The sequence below is a fragment of the Hibiscus syriacus genome, unplaced genomic scaffold (assembly GCF_006381635.1).
Source record: "Hibiscus syriacus cultivar Baekdansim isolate YM2019G1 unplaced genomic scaffold, ASM638163v2 tig00110367_pilon, whole genome shotgun sequence".
Lineage (NCBI taxonomy): Eukaryota > Viridiplantae > Streptophyta > Magnoliopsida > Malvales > Malvaceae > Hibiscus > Hibiscus syriacus.
This window is the reverse complement of record NW_024062704.1, coordinates 93,468-116,619: the sequence shown is the minus strand read 5'-3', so window position 1 is coordinate 116,619 and position 23,152 is coordinate 93,468. Positions and strand designations below refer to the sequence as shown.

General features: G+C 35.6%; 3 pseudogenes; all 3 read left to right on the top strand.

The window, feature by feature from the left end:
- Window positions 1-3,260: 3,260 nt before the first annotated feature.
- LOC120121276 lies at window positions 3,261-6,447 on the top strand (annotated as a pseudogene).
- Window positions 6,448-8,960: 2,513 nt separating this feature from the next.
- LOC120121269 lies at window positions 8,961-9,618 on the top strand (annotated as a pseudogene).
- A 5,083-nt stretch (window positions 9,619-14,701) lies between these two features.
- Window positions 14,702-21,032, top strand: LOC120121275 (annotated as a pseudogene).
- Window positions 21,033-23,152: the final 2,120 nt, after the last annotated feature.

The window sequence follows — 23,152 nt, the reverse complement described above, 5'->3', positions numbered from 1 at the left end:
AAGCTAAATGGGATATATTTATAGCTAATCTTAAGGACTTAATCTTGTAAATACCCTAAAATTTAGTGACTAAAATTTATAATTGACCATATAAAAAACAAAAATTATGCACCTAATTTTTCGGTGCTTAAGTGTTGTTGTTTGGTTGTAATGGTTTTTCCGAAAATGAATTACTGGAGTTTGAATTACTGGAATTGAATTACTGGAAAATGATTACTGGAATTTGAATTCTGGAAAATGAATTACATTTCTGGAAAATGAATTACATTTCTGGAAAACATCTGAAAAACGTTTTATGATGTTGGAAGATGTTATTTAACATTTTTTTTCACTAGTTGAAGAGTTTTTTTAAAAATTATTTATTACAAATATTAAATATAATAAATATATTATTTAAAAATTTATTATTAAAGTAATAATGCTATATTATATTTTAAAAATATTAATTAGTATATTTTAATATCTTTACTAAAATTTATTGAAATATATAATAATATTATTCATTATTAAATATATATAAAAAATTTATTATATTATTAAAATAAATAAAATATCTTATATCTTTATATATTGATTATTTTATAATATTAAAAATAATATAATTATTATAAATATTAATAAATATATTTTAAATATTTAATAATTAATATTTTGATGAAAATGATATTAAAATATTTTATTAATATTAAATTCATAAAATAAAATTATTTTGAGTATTTTTGCTTTGAAGTGAAAAGTTCAAAAAATGACTTACGGAAATGATCTGTAAGTCATTTTACAGAAAACACAAAGGAAATCCTGTTACTAGGAAAATGAATTACATTCCGGAAAACGAATTACGTGAAAAACACGGGAAAACGTTTTCCGGAAACGATTACGTGAAACAACAAAAACATTTTCCGAAAACGAATTACGTGAACAAAATACTGAAATTCGGAAAACCAATTCGTAATTCGAATTACGGGAAACAAACATATCCTAATTGCACCTTTCGGTGCACCCATTTATTATTATTATTTATTTTTTACTTTCTACATCTGCTTCAATTTCTTGTCGTTTAACTTGAATTTTCGCAGCTTCGTTTTACTTAATTGATAAGTTACATGTATGCTGCCACTTCATCTTTATGTTGCTGCCATGATTATTTTATCCACACAAGTAGTCGGTCCCATGCGCAAATCTATCACATTCCAATTGCCACATGTTAAGCTGCTTAATCTTTATCAATTAAGCATGCATAAGCTACTGCCACATTTTCTAAGTGTGTTGCCGACATAAAATATAATCAGATTTGAATTCTAATAGGAATGCAAAGGTGGAGAACCGATCGGGTTCTATAAGAGGTACTGTGACATACTCGGAGTTAACTATGACAACAATCTCGACTGCTACAACCAGAGCCTTTGGGGAATGAGTCGCGTTGGATTCGATAACTTTTATCTCAAACTAGTGAAATCAATAAACATAGGCTAAGATGTTCAAGCTTCTCGTGTATTTTTAAAAATGTTAGGGCACGGTGAACTAGTCTAACCTTTGTTAGATTTGCTATGACACTATTCGTTTATTTTAGTCTTTGAAAGAGCAACAAAAGAGTGGTTTGTTATCTACTTAACATTATCAAGAGATTAAATGAAACCATGAAGCTTTGAAAAGGTGGTAACCCGTTAGGCTAACTAGCTTATAATTAATGTCAACGTCTAGATTAAGCATTGTAGAGTGATTTAGGCACCAAAGTTTAGGATTTTGGAGACAGATGGGCTACTTAATTGTGCCCGTCGTCAATGAGCATTTTGTGTTGTTAAAGCTCTGATAGTTTTTTCTTTTACTATGGATTTTTGGGCTGGAATTTTCTTATGTTTGAAACTAACAGAAGAATCTTGATTTTTTTTTTTTATGTTAAAACTTGCAAAGAAAGAAGAACACGTGATTTTTTTTAAAAAAAATTAGTTGACATGTAATACTTTCATTAAATGTTTAATGGAATTAATGGTGATAGATTACAATTAAACGGATCGATAACATTAGAGATTATTTACCCTTAATTTTTAAATTAATGATCAAAGTTGATCGTATCGAAAACAAAAGAGACTATTTGCAAAGTTTACGCTTTATAATATATTACATATTGGGTACTCTTTTTCTCTTCCGCTGTCGCAATTTTATCCGGTAAAATCAAGTTACAAAGGGGTTTTTAACGAGGTTTTTATTTTTAAAAAAACTTTAGGCTTCATCTGAGCCCAAACTATACGTTTTTTTTTTCTATTTTAGTGCTCAAATATTTTTGGTCAATTATACTTAATATTTTCAATGTTAAACTTTTAGGTGTCTGAACTGTTACCACCATTACATTATGTCATTAAATGACACATGTTGCCTTTATAAAAATTTATATTTTTAGAAAATAAAAATTTTCAAAATTACCTTAGCATAATACATGCCACTAAATGGAAGAATTTAATATCCTTTAAGCTTATGCACTTAAAAGTGTAACGTTGAAACCATTAGACACATGTATTGACCGAAAAAAAAGTTTAGACACCTAATAAAAAAGATATTTAAGCACTTATTTTTATTAGTATTAACTTTAAGAAAACAATGATTAAAATAGTAATAATTAAATTAAAAAATAATTATAAATGCTTCGTTAGTTATGCCATTAAATTTTTAATGATGAGGTCCTTAAATGAATCAAAAAATTGTTTACATATAATTTTTTTTAAAAAATAAAAAAAAAATACTAAAATAAAATAAAATAACAATTTATGCTAAACATATAATTTACTCTATTTAATTTTTTTATCTATTTCAGTTTGTGAAGTTTAAACTATTTTCTAATTACACGAATTATCAAACTCAAAGAAGAATTAAGTTTTCGTAGAAAAATTGAAACTCGTCAAATTTAAATGACAATAATGATCAAATGATACTATTAGAATCTGAAGTGGTTTCAATAGAGGAAAAAAAGAGAAAAATGAAAAAGAGTTTACTTTTACATAATCCAGAATAATGTTGTTTTGATTTTGTCATTTCGTTTATGATTTAACTGTTGAGTAATCAAAGAAATAATTCAAAAATTTACTAATTAGTTAAAAGAATTTAATATTAGTGATCAACATAAGAGAATGAAGAAGTTGAGTGAAAAATAATTTACCTAAACTGAAAGGATAATTCTAAGAATGCTCACTTACATTTCAATTTTGTTTATTAGTTTTAAAAAATTACATTTTGATCCGTTACATTATTAATTTATTATATTTTAATTACCGAAACGACAATTGAATGATACCGACAAACTCTTCTTTGGTCCTCTGCTCCCCATTTCCACAAGCACAGGGTGTGCATTTTAACTTTTCTATGTTCTCCATTCAATTTCACTTCTTCTCCGATTTCTTTTACATGAAACTTAACCAATTTTGACCTTTTTTTTATGTGATTACTTTTTTTAGGCATAATTGGGACTGAAGCAAATCTGGGAACTGGAGACTCTGTACGTAAAGTCCAGACTCACGAAAACCAAAGAGTCGCCTTCCACAAACCCCACGACATTACTGAAAGAACCTCATAAGTATTTGATCAAGTAATCATCACCGTCCGTTCGGGTGATGGCGGTCATGGTGCCGTCCTTACAATGCCTAACCAACACGAGCTGTGAAGTCGCTAGGAAAACATGAGAATAAAGAAAGTCAAAGAAGAAGCCTTCGTATAAAAGGGATTTTGATGGGTCGCTTATCCTTCCAGTGGGTGGTCACGGCGGTGATGTAGTAATTTATGCTGATGAAGGGAAAGATACGTTATTGGAACTTCACGAGAAGTGCCGGTATAATGCAAAACGTGGTGGCAATGTCGATGCCATGGGTGTTTTAACTTCTCAGTCGCGTGATGGCCTTGCTGCCCCAACTTTGCGTATCCCTGTTCCTCGGTTTGTAATATACCATCCATAACATTTGTTTTTTCTTCTTTAACATCGAATTTCAATTGTTAAAGTATCTTCGAGTATATAAGAGCATACCGCGAAGAACCCTGTTTTTATGTTCTTTGCGGGCCTGGTGAGATGGTATTAACAATATTTAGATGTTTCTTACTGTTTGTACTAATTTGCAGGCACAGTTGTTAAACGCAAACGTGGGAAGTTTATTGGCTGACCTAGCGCAGCCTGGTGATGAAGTACTTGTTGCTAGGGGTGGTCAAGGAGGGTAAGAATAAACAACTTAGTTGTTCAAACCCATAGAAACTTCAAATTACTCAGTAAAATGTCAAATTATAGTCTCATGTTTAGTAATTTGATGCCTTTCCTTTCTCGGTCAATGATCATAAAACATAGAATGTGGTGGGTTTGATAATAACAAGATTTCAATGAATCTGGTCATATCCTGTTTGATTTTGGATACACTGTTCTTAAGCATACTGTATAACTTGTATCCTCAATATCACCATTGTTTGATGGTTTAATTTTCTTTGTTTTGTGGCAGATTAGCTTGTTAGAAATGCCAGAACACGGAAGGAAAAAGTTGATGTCTTTAACCACAAACATAATCAGAGATGAAAGCGATAAGGTGTCTTTTACCACAAACTCACTTGAATGAAAACTCATGGTTTTGGGGGTTAACAATGCAATATTTCTTTCTGTTTGTTGTGTTAAATTCATTTTTTTTTGTAGGTTTTAATTCTTGGTCAGCCTGGGGAGGAGGTTAGTTTGGAGTTGATTCTTCGAGTTGTTGCTGATGCTGGGTTAGTTGTAAGTACCGCAATCCTATTTTCCATTTTCTTGCATTTTTATGTATAGCATGGTTTGATTGGCATTTCCTTGTAATCTGTGTTTGTGACTAGGGAAGTTCACAAGAAAAAAAAACATAATAGTTTATTATAGTGCACCAAATTGGGTACAAAATGTAGATGCTGATAGTTTAATTTTTCCAGCAGGGGGCTTCCAAATGCCGGCAAGTCAACACTTCAGCTGCCATTACACTTGCAAAACCAGATATTGCTGATTATCCTTTCACAACGTTGATGCCAAATCTTGGGCGGCCTGATGGTGACCCTGCTCTAGGAGCAGTAAATATTCATCTGAAGCAACATAGGCTGATTTGCCTGGTCTCATAGAAGGTGCTCATCTGGGCAAGGTAATTGTCTTTTTCAACTTGTTAAATTGCTTATTCTGATCGTATTGTTTGTAATTGAGGCATTATAATCGTTAGGGTCTAGGTCGCAATCTCTTGAGGCATTTAAGGAGGACACTTGTCTTGGTCCATGTTGTCGACACATCAACTGGGGATCCTTTGAATGACTACCGAACTGTCAGAGATGTATGTCTTCCATTGTTCATATTTTATCTTTTCTTATTTTATATGCACTTCATTAACATTTTTTCATCGTCTTATTTTTATCTTTTCATTGATGGAATAATTGGTTTTACTATTAAGTTGTAGCTTTTTCGCATTATGTGGTTTTAAAACACATATTGTTGGAGGGTTGGGGGTAAATTTCGTGTTTGGACTTTGGAAATCAATTTTGGCATTTAAAAATATTTAAAGTTGTGCTTTAAGTTCTACAGACATTGTTAAAGATAAAAGTCTTGCCTCAGCAACTATTGACGTCTAAATATATCATGTCTCAGAATGAATACTCAATTCAGCTCCTCTTACCAATCACCTTAGCAATTATTGATTTGCAGGAACTGCGGATGTACAATCCAAATTACCTAGAACGACCATATATTGTACTCAACAAGATTGACCTTCCTGAGGTATCTCTTACTGATAGGGTTTTATCCTCTCTTGAGAGTGTGTCCTATGTGCGAGAGTTATGCATATAACATGTCTGATATGTCTCTTTTCAACAAAATCTAAAACGTATCTGGTTGCTACCTTAGGCAAGGAATAAGCTTCCGCATTTAACTGAAGAAATCTTAAAAATTGGAAGTGATATAGTACATTCTGAGTTGGAAATGAGCTCTAGAGATGAACTTGAATCATTCCCACTGAAAGTGATATGGGTTCAGCAATTTCTGGTGATGATAAAATGGATAAAGGAATTGAGGACTATCCCCGGCCAGCTGCTGTTGTTGGTGTGTTTTGTAAGTACTGTCTTCTTAATTATTGTTGTTTTGCATCTCTAATTCCTTGGCTCATTAGAAGTTACATCTTGATACTGGATTTTGAGGTTCAAGATTTGATAAGCTGCCTGAGTGTAAGTTGTTTGGATATTGAGCAGGAAGGGCATCCAAGTAAATGAGATGTTGAAGGAGATAAGGGCTGCCCAGAGGAAGTGTAGAGATTTAAGCGAGGCACTGGAACTAAATGTGAGATAAATGGAGTACTGCGGCCTATGTGAAGCTTACACCAAATTTTCTCCATTGCCAATGAATCCTTAAACTGTTTTGGTCCATGCACTCATAATGATACAAGATCGACTCCCTTAAAAGCTAAGTACTGCCATTTTTTAGATCTGCAACTTGCAAAAGTTTTTGCTGTTTTGAATATGTATATAGCTCCCCGGGTGCTCACTGTCATATCTTCGATGGGATTTTGAAACTATGGATTAAGCAAATGATTGTTTTAGTTTCACTTACGACAATCATTAAGTGCTTAGATGAATGAAAAAGATTGTCTACAGTATCATGTTTCTGTATTCTTTCCTTCGAATTCCTATTACGCACATGGAGAGCTTTAGGGTCGGACTTTCAGCTGTGGATTAATGGGAAAAAGCATCAAGATTAATTGATTTTTGCACTGACATCAGTTAACCAATGTTGATGTTCATGAAAATACTAGTTTCCCAACATGATCTAACTTGTGTTATTAGTGATCTTTAGTAGATCCCTTGATAATGTGTAGCACGTAAATAAGAATATAAGATGATTTGTAGTTAACCTAGGGGTATAGTAAGTTCTCGTAGACAGATGCATGAAAAAGTTCTTAATGGTTTTTCGTTGATGAGAGCTATTGAAATGTTGTCTTATTGTGTTTTTGAAAACTCGATGTTAATGAATAGAATGAAGGTTGATAATTCGGAGTCTCTGGCAGTGGTTCGGTAGGTTTGAATCATGGTCAAAAACTTGGTGGTGGAGAGTCGACATATTTGGTTGGTTTGCGAAGGGATTCTTTTTCATGCTAGAGCTGGGATACCTTTACAAACATAGCATTAAAGTGGGGGAGAATTATTGCTATAGACGAAAATTCCCAATATCCATCGTCCTTTGATTGGGCAAAAATCCAAAATTTCACAAATACCATCTCTAGAATTGACGAGGTAGTAGGATTAAGGTTGAACGCCAATCGTTTAAAGTACTGGTTCGCGAGATCGATCCGAGTTTCAAGCATATTCCTTGGGATCCCGAGGAAGAGAAGACATTTGGCTCTGATAACGACAAATCCAAGAATTCCAAGTCGAGCATGGCTGCATTGGCCCACTCCAATACTCAAATTGAAGTTCCTCTATTGGTCGACGTTCCCCTGAGGTTATACCGAGTTCCTTTCCACTTGGATCGTTGGAAAATTTGTCAAATCAACTTGGGAAAGAAGTTGTACATGGTGGTGGAACTACCGGTGGCGAGATTGGTTTAGTTTCAAGGCTAATTTTAGTTTTGGGGTCTTCCTTACCTAGTGCCCTCGATCGATCATATCAAAACGTTGTGAAGTCTCATGCCCTGGAAGACGGTCTCAATATGGGTCTTTTGGTTTCTAATGCGGCAATAGGTTAATTCAATCTGGTTGCAAGGAGGGTCTTAGGAAGGGCCCAAAGCTCGGGAAGGAAAAATACCTCGCGAATCAAAAAACAATAAGTAAAAGGTTGAGGTTGCTTAAGTGTCTCGGAGGAAGCTTGGGCTTTGGTCTATTAGTGGTTTTTGAAGTAGTTTTAATTGATTGGATTGTGTTGCTTCTCCAAATATGCATAGGGTTCGCCTCTTGGAGTCGGTTGTGTTTTTTCACATTAATAGATTTGAGTGTTGTTTTTGGTTACTTTGGTTTTTAGTGTTGTGTGGCTCGGGATAGGTGTGAGTTGATATCGGATAGGGTTGTTTTTTTTTTTTTTTTTTTTAGGAGGGTTTCTTAAAGGTTTTTTGTTTTTTCTTGATTTGGTGCTTGTATCTAGATTAGTGTGTTCTTTCTTCTAAGTTGTATTGATTTTTATTTAATAAATCATGAGATACTATTTTCTTCATTCTAATTTTCGTTGACATACGATTTAGGATTTTGATGATTAAAAGAAATTTTTAACGAGACTCCTAATTCTTATAAAAAGAACCGGTTAAAATTCAAATTGATTATTGGCCGATTTTAATATTTTGATTTGAGTTAATTTGTTATTTTAAAAACTTTAATTTGATTTTGGAGATATAGAACTTATATTTTACTTAAAGTGCCTAGTTTTTGTCGAGCATTCATTACCTTTTTTTTCCTGAACTTGAAAATAAAAATCGATTTACTAGAATGAAATCGTTGTGTTTCTTTTTAATACCTTTTTTAGAGCAAGAAGGATGGGCCCCGATGACAGGGATGCATGAATGAAGGGCATTCTTGAAAGTGTGTCCAGATGAAGTAGTGATTAGGCTCCCACGTATTAAGAAACGCATTATCATTTATCGTTTATAACGTGTCCTCCTCTCAACCCTCGGACGTTCTTATCCTCCAAACACGTCATTCCCAGTTGATCTCTATCCCTCCCCAAACTCCAAAAACTCACTGTTTGACCCTGAGTTTGTTTTACAGACTATAATGAATCTAGGCCAAGTGTGGCTATCACAGATGCCAATGAGCTTTACTGTCGACGCGTGCAAACTAGCTTTCCTCGACATGTATCTCTCAAACCCATCTTAAGACACGTTCTATAAAAGCTTAATTACTTTACACCCCCACCATTTGAGGTCTTAATTCTATCTCTCTTTCTATCGTTTAATTACGGTCGAATAGTGTGCGTATCAGTTACTACTTTTGTTGTTATATTTCCTACCTTGGACCCTGATTCTTTTTGGAACAATGTCAGCTTGAGTCATGGGTGGCTCTGGAGAAAGAAAACAAGTGAAGAAAGTAGCTGCACAAGCGAGCTCGAGAAAAGGGTGCATGAGAGGGAAAGGAGGTCCGGAGAATGCTCTTTGCACTTACAAAGGCGTAAGGCAAAGAACTTGGGGCAAATGGGTGGCTGAAATTCGTGAACCCAACCGTGGTGGTCGTCTTTGGCTTGGAACTTTTGACACCGCTCTTGAAGCTGCAATCACTTACGATGCTTCCGCACGTAAACTCTACGGCTCGGGTGCCAAGCTCAACTTGCCACCCAATTCTCAGGTCGCCCCAATAGCTACGAGTTCATCAAATAGCCCAATTATTATCAGCGTCAATGATGCAACTCCGTTGAACAATAATAATTCAGTTGACGTGTGTTTCCCCAACGAGAACATTGGTTATCCAGGGAACATGGCGGATAACAATGCCGATTTGGGGAGAGTGAAGATGAAAGCGGTGGGGTTTGGAGAATATGAGTGTGAACTTGCCTGTTTTAGATGACTCCATTTGGGCAGAAGCTGCTATGTCGTTGGATTTTGCAATGATTCCAGGCATTCTTGGTACAAATCTTGTCGATGCCACTGACTGGGACGCCTTGCAATCCCCATGGTGCATGTAACCTAAAAACTAGCTTTTAGCTACATGAATGTCTGTACTTACAGTTCATAATCATAGCCATGATTTTCATGGCACACTCTTTTTTAATAATTATGCATGTTCCTCCGAGTATCACTTATTATGTCGAAGTGCATCCTAGAACAATTTGTAAGTCTACTTTAGACGTGGAAAATAGAGAATTTTACATTGCCAGTAAGAAAAGTTCGCTTGCTGAGACTAAACCAACTGTGCAATCATATCTGCAATAATTTTGAGCCTGCTTCAACAATGGGCCATGCCCTTTTAGAAACCCAAATAGCAAAACTCATAATTTAAACTGACGTAACCTTGAACCAAAAAAAAAGATTTTGTTTTTTTTTCTACGAGTAAAACAGGTACAATATAGAAAAACCGAGTTTAACCCGATCAGGCAAGGATCCCTACAGAAAAGGTAATGCCAGCCATTTCGAGTGGCTCATTCATTACCAGATTTGATCAAATAATCAACAAATCATCGCCAGCATCTAACCATTAATTCAGCTTGTGGCTCTTCGGCACAACTCCATTTGGAAGTTGGACGCTTTCTACAAATAAAAAAGACCGATTATCCCTTTTGCCGTCGAGAAACCATCATCTACCCCGTAGCTTCAAGCACAAACTCGGTAAACAACAAAGCAAATCGGTCAAACTACATGACAAGAAGGTACACGGTTGTTTAAAGTTTTTATTTTTCAGTAGGTAAATTGATCTTTTATTTATATAATAACTCATTTTATTTATATAATAAACTCATTTAAAATAGATAAAATAACTCCAGTGTTCGAAAATACCTTATAATATATCTTATAATATACGATTTTAACCAATTTTTTTTTGTATTTGCGAAAATGACCAACAAATTCGCTTCGCAACTCAATTTTGAAATTCGCAACACAATTTTTTTCCGCAACGCGATTTTCTAAATTAGCAACGCAAATATGTAAATCGCGTGGAAAATTGCGAAGCGAATATGTAAATCGCAACACGAATTTGTAATTCGCAACACAGAAGTCAAATTCGCAAAGCGCGTTTATTTTCGCAACGCGAATTTTATTTTCGAATTCGAAACACAATATTAATTTCGCAACACAAATGTAAACAATATAATCACAACTCATAACCTAAAACCCTAAATCACAACTCAGTCCCATCTCCATCTCTCACTCTCTACGGCGACATCTGTCCCCATCTCCGGCGAAATCCGTCCCCATATCCGACGACCCCCTCTATCTCCATCTCTCAGAACCACCCTCACAACCATTCACAGCCACAAATAGAAAATCAACCATCGAATGTTAGTTTTTTTAATTATTTTTATTTGAAATTTTTATCTTATTATTAGATTTTTCATATTTAAGTTAATGATAAATTTACTGGTAATTTCAATATATAGATTAACCATTTCACTTAGCTTGCTTAGTAAATTCATTCGGTTGCTGCCAATATTATTAAATTGTTTAGTCTTTAACCCTGTGAAGTTAGTATTTGTCTTTGTTTTGTCTTTTGGTTGAAGTAATGCAATGCAGAAGAATAATTTTTGAAACTTAAATTCGCAACACGAAAATGAAATTCGCAACGCGATTTTAGTTTCGCGTTGCGAATTTAAGTTTCAGAAACTACTCTTATTCTGAAAATTGAAACTTGAATGAATTACATTACTTCAACAAAAAACAAAGACAAATACTAACTTCACAGTTGTGAATTTAAGTTTAAAGAATAAAAAACTACTCTTTATTTGTCCTTGAACCTGCACTAAACCTATATATTGTCATTTTAAATGTTATATAAGTGCTTACTTCTGGAATGTTATCTGATGCATTTTGTGAACTATGATAGAATAATGACTTGGGTGAATACCGTGCTAGTTTGAAACATATTTGGTTTTGTTTTCACTGTTTAATATCATGTCTGTTTATAGTGTATAATTTGTAGTTTTTGGTATATCTAACTTGGTGTGTTTATTGTTTTTGTTAGAAAATTTTTTCGGCTTCATTGACTCTAAGGAATAAATTAAGCATAGTCACTACAATTGCGTCGATACTACAATTGCGTTGACACTTACACCTATACAAAGAAAATTATTTTGAGGATACTTGCTTCGGGTCATGGCTGAAAGTACAACATTCAGGTGGAGATGCTATGTTGACCCATTTGTTTCTTCAGACCATGACTAACGATCTACCCGAGAGAATACAACGTGGTGATGAAGAGATATGGTTTCATTTTCCACCGGCGTATACTTGTTTTGGGAGGGAGGAGTTTTGCTTAATCACTGGTCTACGTTTCAGACACAATGAAGTAGGTCGGTACACTAGTCATATCGCCCGCCCATCATGGTTATCTCGGGTTTTTCCTGAGCTGGAAAAGGCGAAGCCCAGTTTACACGTCGACGACTTGAATTGATTACTTCTTAAAGATGGTTTTACTCGGATGGATGACCTCGATATTGTCCGAGTATGTCTTTTATTACTTTACAATGCCGGCTTTTTAGGCAAAGAGCCAGACAACCTATTCTGAGGACCTAATATTATTGGTAGAGGACCTAAATGCATGGAACTGTTTCCGTGGGGTTCATATCTATGGAAGCTACCTGAAAAAGTTGTCGTGCCTTTGAGACCGCGTAGTTTGCGTGGCCATGGTTCCAAATACACTTTGGTAGGCTTTATTTGGGACTTTAAGGTAAGAATTTCTATATAATGTTCCAAAATTATAATTAATTTAACATTACTAAATTAATGTTTGTGTACTATATTGTTTGTAGATTTGGATATTTGAGGCTTTTCCCAGCATGCACAATATGCAATCAAAAACAATGATATTCCTAGGGCTATTACTTGGAGGAGGATCCGACTGTTGATTGGGAAGATTTACTATCATATACGATGATGAATGATGTAAGTTAACACAATACTACTATATATAAACAAGTTATTACTAGTACGTTTGACTTTGTTTGAGCTTTTATATTGTTAGGAGGCCAACTATCTATTACAGAGGCTGAGCTTGCCACTGATTGGTGGCAAGCTAGAAGTGTTTTTTTGGGACGGATGATGAGCACCCCCACTTCGAGAGCCATCACTGATCGAGCCGATTCTATAGCTCGACCGAGAGCCATCACCTGATCGATTATACATCTCCACACTGAGAGCCATCACCTATTCCATCACATCATTGAGCCTCTTCTCCACCATCTCATGATAGGCGACCGAAAAGATGCCACGACATTTATCTCCTCGTTCTCCGCCTCCACGGGATGAGTAAGGGGAGTTACGTGATGAGGTCAGTGATTGCGTGATGGTCGTACTTTACGTGACGACAATGGTGCATGGCGTGATGAGGTACGGTTTTTACGTGGTGAGGTAGATGTTTTACGCGATGACAATAGTGCTTTACGTGGTGAGGTATCTACTTTACGTGATGAGGTAGTTTTTACGCGACGACAATGGTGCTTTACATGTGAGGTATCTACTTTACGTGATGAGGTAGCCGCTCTACGTGAGATTTCATCGTTGCAGAATGAGGTTCATACTCTACGCAATGGGTAAGTTTGTTTAATACTATACTAAAAATGCAAATAACCTTTTTCGGCATTATTTAATTATTTATTTACTGATTATGTATTAATTTATTTTTAGCGGCCCGATAAGGTAGATGCTTTACGTCGGGTTTTTCTTGTACGACGGAGTTCACGCATCAACGTCGTGCACGTGCCATTACGTCTCCTTTCACCCCAATTATTCCAGACTCCGTAAGAAGAAGTCTGATTCACCTGTCCATCGTCCAAGAGGCCCCTCCTATCGTTCAAGAGGCTTATCCCACTATTCAAGAGGCCCCTCTCATTGTTCAAGAGGCCCCTCACACCGTTCAAGAGCCCGTTCACATGGCATACTATGTCGACATATTGATAAACCCCCTCATGTTCCCGGTATGATGATGAGAGTTGGCTTTCGTATGAGTTACCGGCCAGTACATTCCTCAGCAGGAGAGGAGAACTACCAGACAATTAGGATAATACCCTTTGAGCTAAGAGCGTAGTTGATTTTTATCTACATGAGCGGAGCCAGGGGTGTTACGCTGACATATGCAAAATCGACGATATATGCATTTGTTTCTTGATCGGTCTTGATGGAGTGTTTTATTAGGGTTGAAGAGATGGCTATTTTGAATGGGGGTAGTCTTATATTCTTTTAATTGCATTTTGATTATTTTTTTAAATTTATTAAATTCACTAATATGTATTTTTTTATAAAACAACATATTGATGCATGGGTGTCACGTCTTCTGATTTAAGGAAATTGAAGAAATAAAAAGACGCGATGGACTATTATGCCTTCGTCTTTTCACGTAGCTTACTTGAAGGATCAGAGAGACGCTTCATATGTCTTGGGTAATAGAAAAGCTATCATTTATCCTGTGTGGTGGGAGGTCGATAAGGTTAATATTTATTTTTGAATATTTTAAAGGTGTTTCATAAATTTTATTTGATGTGCGCAATTGAATTATTATTTATGATTGCAGGTGTTTATCCCTGTTATAGAACGTCGTCATTGGCTTTTCGTAGAGCTTCAGCTCCCTCCCTGAAGACGATAGTATGACAGCATGTTGAATTACATATCATTGTCTGATTGAAAGATATTATTTGTAAGGGATGGAGCGCTCATTTGGCTAAATACTTGGATGCGATTGATATTGGACTAATTCTGGAAACAAGAAGCCAAAAAAGTTCAAAATTGTAATGATGAGAGACGAGACAGCGCCACAACAAACGGCGAGAGCCAGAGAGGATTGTGGTCCTCTTGTATGCATGTGCTTGAAACGTTTGATGACAGGAGGTAAACATTTTCTACCTCCACAAATAGAGATAGAGGTACAGTGGTTTCAGTATTTTATGGCTAGAGCGTATTTGAGACATTGCCTACCTGCATCCGCGTGCTGAAAGTGCATAAACAACCATTTGTATTGGTAAGTTTGAGCAAGTGTTGTTAACATATAATTTTGTTGTTTGTTGGTTTTAGATGTGTAAAATCTCATGGCCTAACATTTCTGCAGGTTAATCCTGAAGTGAGATGCGTGAACAAATTGATGTATTTGGATGTAAGCTCCTTATTGTTAGGAGCATTTGGATATACTGTGAACAAATATTTTACATATATAGCAACTCATTTACAATGTTGCTTAATTGATTTGTTGTTTAATTTCCAATCTGCATTATGTTGAAGGCAAAAAGACGTGTTGAATGTACACTATCGCAACGCGAATACGCAAAAGTCAAATTCACTTGCGATTTTCGCGAAAGTCAAATTTGTGTTGCGATTTTTTCATTGCGAATTTGTCTTTCGCAACAATCGTAACATGAATTGACTTTCGCAACATCGCAACGTAAATTTGACTTTCGCGTTGCGAATTCAAGGAAAACACCTTCAAAAAGATAACAGACAACATCTGATAAGTGATAACAACTGAAACAGATCATAGCAATGTTTAACTCAAGTTTCTTTGCATGTCTAACTGAAAATGTATGCATTCACACATAAATACACATAATACAACGTTTGCATTTAAAAATCACCTAATTAATAAGTCCCAAAAGGTAAAGCCGGTTGTGATTGGGATTTTGATTTTGATTTTGATGCGATTTTGATTTCCTTTTGCTTGACACCATATGAGCTTTGGATTTTTGATGAGGATCCATTTTGGTAGAGGAAAAGTTGATTGTGATGGCACTGGTGATCCACAGGTCAACCTTGTATGACTACTTTCCTTGCTGACTACATGTTGATATCCTTCTCTTCACCCTTAGATGGTATACGATCGTGATTTTTGGTCGGCCAGGTAGCATGCTGTCCATGACTGGTTGCAAAAACTGTTTGTAAGTCATCTTGTATGTCCCACTCAAAGGATTTGGAATAGGGTAAACAATCTCTGCATAATCTGTCGATATACTTTTGTTGTGTAGCAATCTATAGCGTATGTGCTTGAATCATCTTGGTTTAGATGAAGAGCAACTTTTATAATATGGCCACACGGATAACCAGATGTTTGCCATTTCATACACTACGTCTTTGCATTTAGATCGACAAGCCCATTTAAGTTATTATCCAATACTTAAACAAAGTGTTTGAACATGGTTCACTCTATATGACGTTGACTTCACAACACGTTTCGTTATCTTTTTTTCAGTCCATGGTGTACACGACGTTCCAATGTTCCTGTAAATTTAAATAATAATACTTAGTAAAATATATTAAATATGATAAGTTACGAATTTAAAGAAATAATACCTGCATGGTTTCTTTTCTTGTAGGCCACTGTTGAATAAGGCTCGAAAAAACTCCATTAACATAGTAGGTAATTTTCGGGAATGACGACTTAGAGCGTTGATTGATTCTACACTATTAGACGTCATGAAACCATATCTTGCTCCAAGTTAATGTACTCTTGACCATCTTTCAAACTCGACATCTTCTAGTGTTTGAGCACATTGAGGCAAAACGTCTAAAACAATTATATGCTTATTAAAATCCACTTTCCGATAAGCTTTTACAGCCTTCCTGTATGTTCATTTGTGATTTTTTATACCACAGACCTTGATTTTAGATTTCTATACAAATGAACACCACAAAGTCCATGGAAGCATCTGGGAAACACCTCTAACAGCGTTGTCAATTGAGTTTGCCCTATCGGATATGATTGTCAGATTGCTAATAGGACCTATGCAATCCCTAAGATGCCCCATAAACCATGTCTATGAATCAGATGTTTCAGATTTGCCAACCCCGTAAGCTATTGGCAGTATCCCATTATTAGCATCTATGGCTACTGCTAATAAGTTTACTCCAAGGTGTCGACCTTTCAAATATGCTCTGTCAACTATAATAACTGGGCGCATGCAAGTAATAAACGAAACGAATCTATAAAATAATATAAAAAGAATATAATCATTTAAATGTGAAATGCATGTAACTAACAAAATGAGTCAACAAATTATATTGATTTACTACCACAGCACCAATGGCGATAACGCAACTCAAAGCGTCCATCTCTATCTGTATTGATATGAGTTACCGACCCAGGATTTTTTAGCTTTAAATTGTGACAATAAGCCGGCAGTTGGGCAAACGATGCTTCTGGAGACCCCCTCAACAATTCCAAAGCATAACATTTGGCTCTCCAAGCTTGAGAATATGAGATATAATCTTGAACCGAGCATTCATGTCAGTCATAATTTCATGTCCCCGATATACCCTGCCATTCAAAAACATTAACTCAGCCGGAAAACCACCCAACACCTTTTTGTTTGCCTGTCTATGGTGAGGAAAAACTTGGGTTCTTGAACATGTATGTTTATCAATAAAAGTCCTAACTTGAAACATTTTGCAATCTTTTATCCTCTTTGCAATCATACGCCACGTACAGTTTTTGTCAATCATATACCTTGTTTCGAAACGATCTTGCTTGATTTGTTAACTTTTAGTTGATAGCCATCTTCCACACATTTCGTATACAAAGCTATCTTCAAGTCATCCTTTGTATCAAAACAATCATCTTTCTTGATACGAATAACTTTTGTGTAACAATCAACTTCTATCTTTACCGACTCTTTTCCGGTATCTGAAGTAATTTTGGCATATTCCAGTTATACTCCCGTGGCATTTTCTTTTTCTTTTTCTCAGGGTATATGAATTACAGAATGGATGTTCAACATGTTCATTCATAGTCGTAACTTCCTCCTCATTATCATCAACAACATCTTCCTCGACAGCGGTTGTTTCATCATCAAAATTCGGGTATTGACCAATATCAAAATCATTACCGCAGGGTCTGTTTCTTCTTCTGAAACATCATCAAAATCCGAGTATTGACCAGATCAAAGTCCGGGTATTGACCAAGATCAAATTTCGAATACTGACTAGTACTCACAATTTTTTCTGTTGGCTCATCATATCTAACTGGCCAATACGAAAACCGGAATTTGGTGCTGAAAGTTGATTGAGATTTGGATTAGGGAAAGATTGTGGGTTTTGAAAACACGTTTGATATTGTGTTGGTATTGGAAATTGGTGAAACAAATTTTCTTGGTGATGAAATTGTGGCGGAACCATTAAATTTTGAGGTTGATACAACGTTGTACATTGTGAGCACTATAAACTGGGGTTGAAGAACTTAGTTGATTACTACCCGCTACTGACCCAACTTCACTTCTAGGTCATTAACATACAATGAACATCATCTTCTTGCGAAACACTAATGTAAGCAATGAATCGTTCACATCTTCATTGTCGGTTAACAATAAACTTTACATTTTCTCTGATAAGATAGCCTAAATCCACTTAGGGCTCTAAATTCAATTTCTTTGCAACACGTAACATTAGAGTTTCATAAGTTAACTTTTTTAATGACAGTTTTAGTTGAAGATTCATGGTAAATGCATATATTGTAAACACCATGAACATTCTCTCATGACCCTCCAAACACAAATATATCCAAACATGATCAACATTGGATGATTTCTTCTACAAATTGTAAATTAATTTACTAAACAAATGAGCTATAAACTAGATATCATCATTAACTTAGAGAAAAACATACCTTTATTAAGTTGATAGTTGATAATTTGAGAGAGAAATCATTGAAAAATTATATAGAAATAAATTATGTAAAAAAAATTAGAGATGGGGAAGGATGTCGTTGGATATAGAAACAAATGTCGCCGGAGAGAGTGATAGATGGAGATGAAATGAGTTGTGATTTAGGGATTTAGGTTATAAGTTGTTGCTGCTGCGTAGTTTATATACTCAAAACATTTGTGTTGCGAAAATAAAAGCTGTTGCGAAATTAAAATTCGTGTTGCGAAAACAAAATTCGTGTTGCAATTTAGAAAATCTTGTTGCGATTTAGAAAATCTTGTTGCGAAAATGAAACTTGTGTTGCGAAAAAGAAATTCGCGTTGCGAATTTAGAAATCGAGTTGCGAATTTAGAAATCGAGTTGCGAATTTGAAATTCCGTGTTGCGAATTTGAAAAATAACGTTGCGAGAAAGAAATTCGCGTTGCGATTGCAGAAACTGATTTGCGAATTTGGAAACTGTGTTGCGAAATTGGAGTTCGCGTTGCAAATTTGTTGGTCATTTTCGCATATCCAAAAAAAGTTGGTTAAAATCGTATATTATAAGGCATTTTCGGTCACTAAAGTTATTTCTCTTTAAAATATCCCTACCAGAAAGCAGAACCGAACCAAGAGTTTCAACATCGGAAACAATGGAACCTGTGGCACCCCATTTGAGAAGTCCTTTATACAACCATCTATGGAAAATTTTGTTGAGGGATAAAACAGGATAATGAGAAGGTAATATTAATAGCATATTGTAACACAAAGTGTGTGTAAATGCCACCCAGATATATTCAGTTTGGCTAATGTTTGTTTACAGGAGGGAATTGAATCACCAACCACGTTGGTTAGCAATGGATGCGTGGACAATAGAGGAAAAATTGCAGATAAGCAAACCGCTGGAGGATGGAAGGCATCTCCATTATCATATGTATTTACTAACCTCGCTCCCATGGCAGTTTTTGATGCACTAGCATGGTACTGGTAGTGGTCACTGATTTATGGGTTTGTTTCTGTTTTTCTTTCTTTGAATTCAAGTTAATGAGGTTGCCGAGAGATTGGCCTTCTTTGCAATAGCAGTGAACATGGTGGCTTATTTGGTTTTCGAAATGCACCAATCGCTTCCATCTGCTGCAACTCATGCGACTGATTGGACTGGAGCTGCTTATGTTCTAACTCTACTCGGAGCATTCCTTGTCAATGCTTATTTGGGTCGATTCTTGACCATCATCATCTTTTCTTGCATATATGCAGTTGTAAGTTAGAATCTCCATTGTTAATTTCATATGCTTGCAACTGATTCTGCTCAGTGTTAGACCATGTAACCTTTTTTTTCTCTCTCTCAGGGAATGGTTTTGCTGGCGCTATCAGCCTCCATAGACAGCCTGCGACCGCCAAATGCACGGTGAGGCCCTGCATACAAGCAACCGACAATCAAGAGGTTTCCTCTTTATTGCACTAGCTCTTATAGCTCTCGGGGAACCGGAGGTATCAAGCCATGCGTTTCATCCTTTGGAGCCGACCAGTTCGATGAAGCCGATGAAAAAAGAAGGACAAAAGAAATATTCATTTTTTAACTGGTTCTTCTTTGCCATTAACATGGGCGCCATATTGGGTATCACACTTCAGGTATATATACAAGAGAAGAGAGGTTTCGGTTGGGGTTTCGGAGTCCCAACTAAGGCTAATAGGCTATTGTTTTGCTCCATTATAATCCTAGCTGCTGGAATACCCTTATACGTTGCAAAAAACCCATGGGAAGTCCTTTTACAAGGTTTCTTCAGGTTCTCGTGGTTTCTGCCAGGAACCATTTAATGGGGTTCAATTAGAACGTGGAGCTGTTTTATTTGAGGTTGATTCCATGGAGTCTGATATATATGGTGTTCGAAAACTGGCTCGAACCAAACAGTACAGGTTCTTGGAGAAGGCAGCAATGGTGATGGATCCTGAAGCTAACAATAAGAGCCGACGGAGGCTTTGCACAGTGACTCAATTAGAAGAATTCAAGTCATTCATTAGAATCCTCCCGGTTTGGGCATCGATGATAGCGCTTTCAGTCTCATTTGCTCAACTCTCAACCTTAATCAGCCAAGCCACCATCATGGACCGAAAACTCGGCCCTCACTTCACCACTCCAGCAGGTTCAGCCCCTGTTTTCAGCGCCCTCAACGCCCTCATACTCGTCCCCATCTACGAAGTATAGTTGGTCCCAATCTTACACAAATGCACCGGTCATAACCGTGGCATTACCCTCGTTGCAAAGAATGGGTGTTGGCCTATTCATATACATCTTTGTAATGGCCTCAGCTGCTTTAGTTGAGAAGAAACGACGAGACCACCCTAATCCGTCGTCTTTGACGTTGTTTTGGCTGCTTCCACAGTTCTTCTTAATCGGCAGCGATGAGGTTTTCACTTATGTGGGACAATTGGAGTTCTTTTACGACGAAGTGACAGATGGATCAAGAAGCATAAGCAGTGCGATGTTTCTGAGCGAGATTGAAATTGGGAATTGTTTAAGCACGGCCATTGTTAAAATCGTTGAGCGTGCGACTGGTGGGGAACAACAAGGATGGTTAAGAAATGATCGTAACAGAAGCAGGCTTGACAATTTTTACTGGATATTGACAGCAGTCAATGCTGCTAATTTCTTGGTGTACTTGTGGGTGTCTCGACGTATAAGGGAAGGACGGCAGCGTCGCAAGTGTGGAGGCCCCGGTTGACATGGATGTTCACCATTAAGTAATTAGGGAAGATTAAGATGAATCGGAGTTTAAAAGTATGGCTTTGTGAATCAATATATTTTTTAAAAAATCAATGTTTTTATGTGTTTTTAGAGTGGAAATTTTTGAATGATTTTGTGAAACCATATATATATATATATATATTAAAGTTATCATGATATTTTTAATGCTGGAACTTAAGAATTTAAAAAACAACAATAGTTCATTATTATTGAGATCGCTTGATTCGTGCGTTGTTATCTACATGTTATTTGTGTATTGTTAAAATATATATTACTTATCAATCATACCGTTTAAAAAATATAAATTTCATCTAATAATATATGGATTTTTTATTTAAAATAATTTTATTTTAAAAAATTAAATGATATTTATTAAAGATTAATATAATCGATGTACATAAACTTACATAGTAAAAAGTAATTATTGACATATTTGATGAAAATTTAAATTTTAAATAAACGTACGTAGGAATAATAATATTTTTAAACAATAAAAATAGATTTTATTAATAATAGAATGAATCAAAATTATAACACATCAAAAATAGAGAGAAAATTAGAAACAATAATCACCAAAATACTCATACAAAAATAAAATATCAAACCTAAAGAAAAACAAAACATTCCATTCAAAATAACGACCAACATCAAAACCCAATAACCTTCATAGAAACTCATTGTCTCTATCGAATGAGACGCTTTACGAAGTAATAAAAGGAGCGGTGAACAAACCTATAACGCTCCAAATTTCGGGTTAGTAGTTTCGAGTTAATCCGAGTAAGTTTAAGTAAGCACATTAGCCTTGTATGATGTCATGGACCAAGTGAGTTTTGATTTGGCTTGTTTTAAGCTCAACATAAGTTGAAAATGAGTGATTTTAATTGATGACTAAAACTTAGAGGACCAAGAGAGCAATTCATCCATTTTATTTATGAAATGTTGAAATCTTTAAATGTTAGTGAAGTCACCTGTTGATTTCTCTTACTAAGATGTTTGAGAGTGTTGGGGGTCATTTTTGTGCCTAAAACAATGTGTTTTTGTTCACGAATATCAGTCCTGAAATAATAGCATTGATATTGTTCTTCAGGTGTTAAAATAAAGGGTTTTTGGGCATAATAATATCAATACTTATGCAATAGGTATCGATATTGTAAGTGAGGTATTGATACTTGTAGGGTGGTATCGATACCAAGTTTACTTAGAAGACATCAATAGTCAAATTTGTATCGATACTCATGGGAGTATCGATACTAAGGGTAAAGTATCGATACTTAGACATTTTTCAAAACATCAAAGTCAAATTTGTATTTGTACTCAGGAAAATATCAATACCACAGACCAGAAGTATCAATACTTGAGAAGGAGTATCGATACCAACCTTTTGTTATCACCTTTAATAAGTCAACAGTATCGATACCCTGAGGTTAATATCAATACCCAAAGGGCAGTATCGATATTGAAGAGCTTAGTATTGGTACCCAAGAACAGTTTTAGGTAAGAAACCCAAGGTTTTTAAGGGATAAAATTGAGGGACTCAATAGCACCAGAATACCATGAAATAAAACTACAAGTGCGAAGAATAATAAGCTCAGAACAATTAGAAACAACAATAGATAGAATGACATAAAACTAGACTTGTTTGACGCACACAGTCAGGACACTTAAGTTACTCTAGCAGTTGGATATCCTATTCAGTGCCAAGGCACTTAACTGCCAGTTGGGCGCAGATGCCCCAAGACTCGACGGAGTAAGTTGACCAAGTCCATGTTTCTGGTGCAGCTCTAGATCTCACCCAAATACCCAAGGTTATTTTAGAAAAACTATAGGGGTTTATGAGCTTCGAGATATAGAACCCTTAGTCGTACCACGATGCTTATATTAGTATGTCAAATCAGTATTTCCATGTCTTTATATCTATGTCTCTAGCAAGCACATTTAGTGAATACATATAGTATAATAAAGTTATTTGTGAGGCATTGAGCTCGTAAGCTTAGCGTTCGGAATATGTTTCTGTGCGCAGGTTCTTCGGAGGCCAGTCGAGGAACATTATCGTCGCCAGCAGTTCCAGCTCAGCAAAGACTTCAGAGTACGTCTTGATTATTATTAGAGAGCATACATTATTGTATGTTGGTAATGATCAATCCCACATAGTATTGGAAACACTATT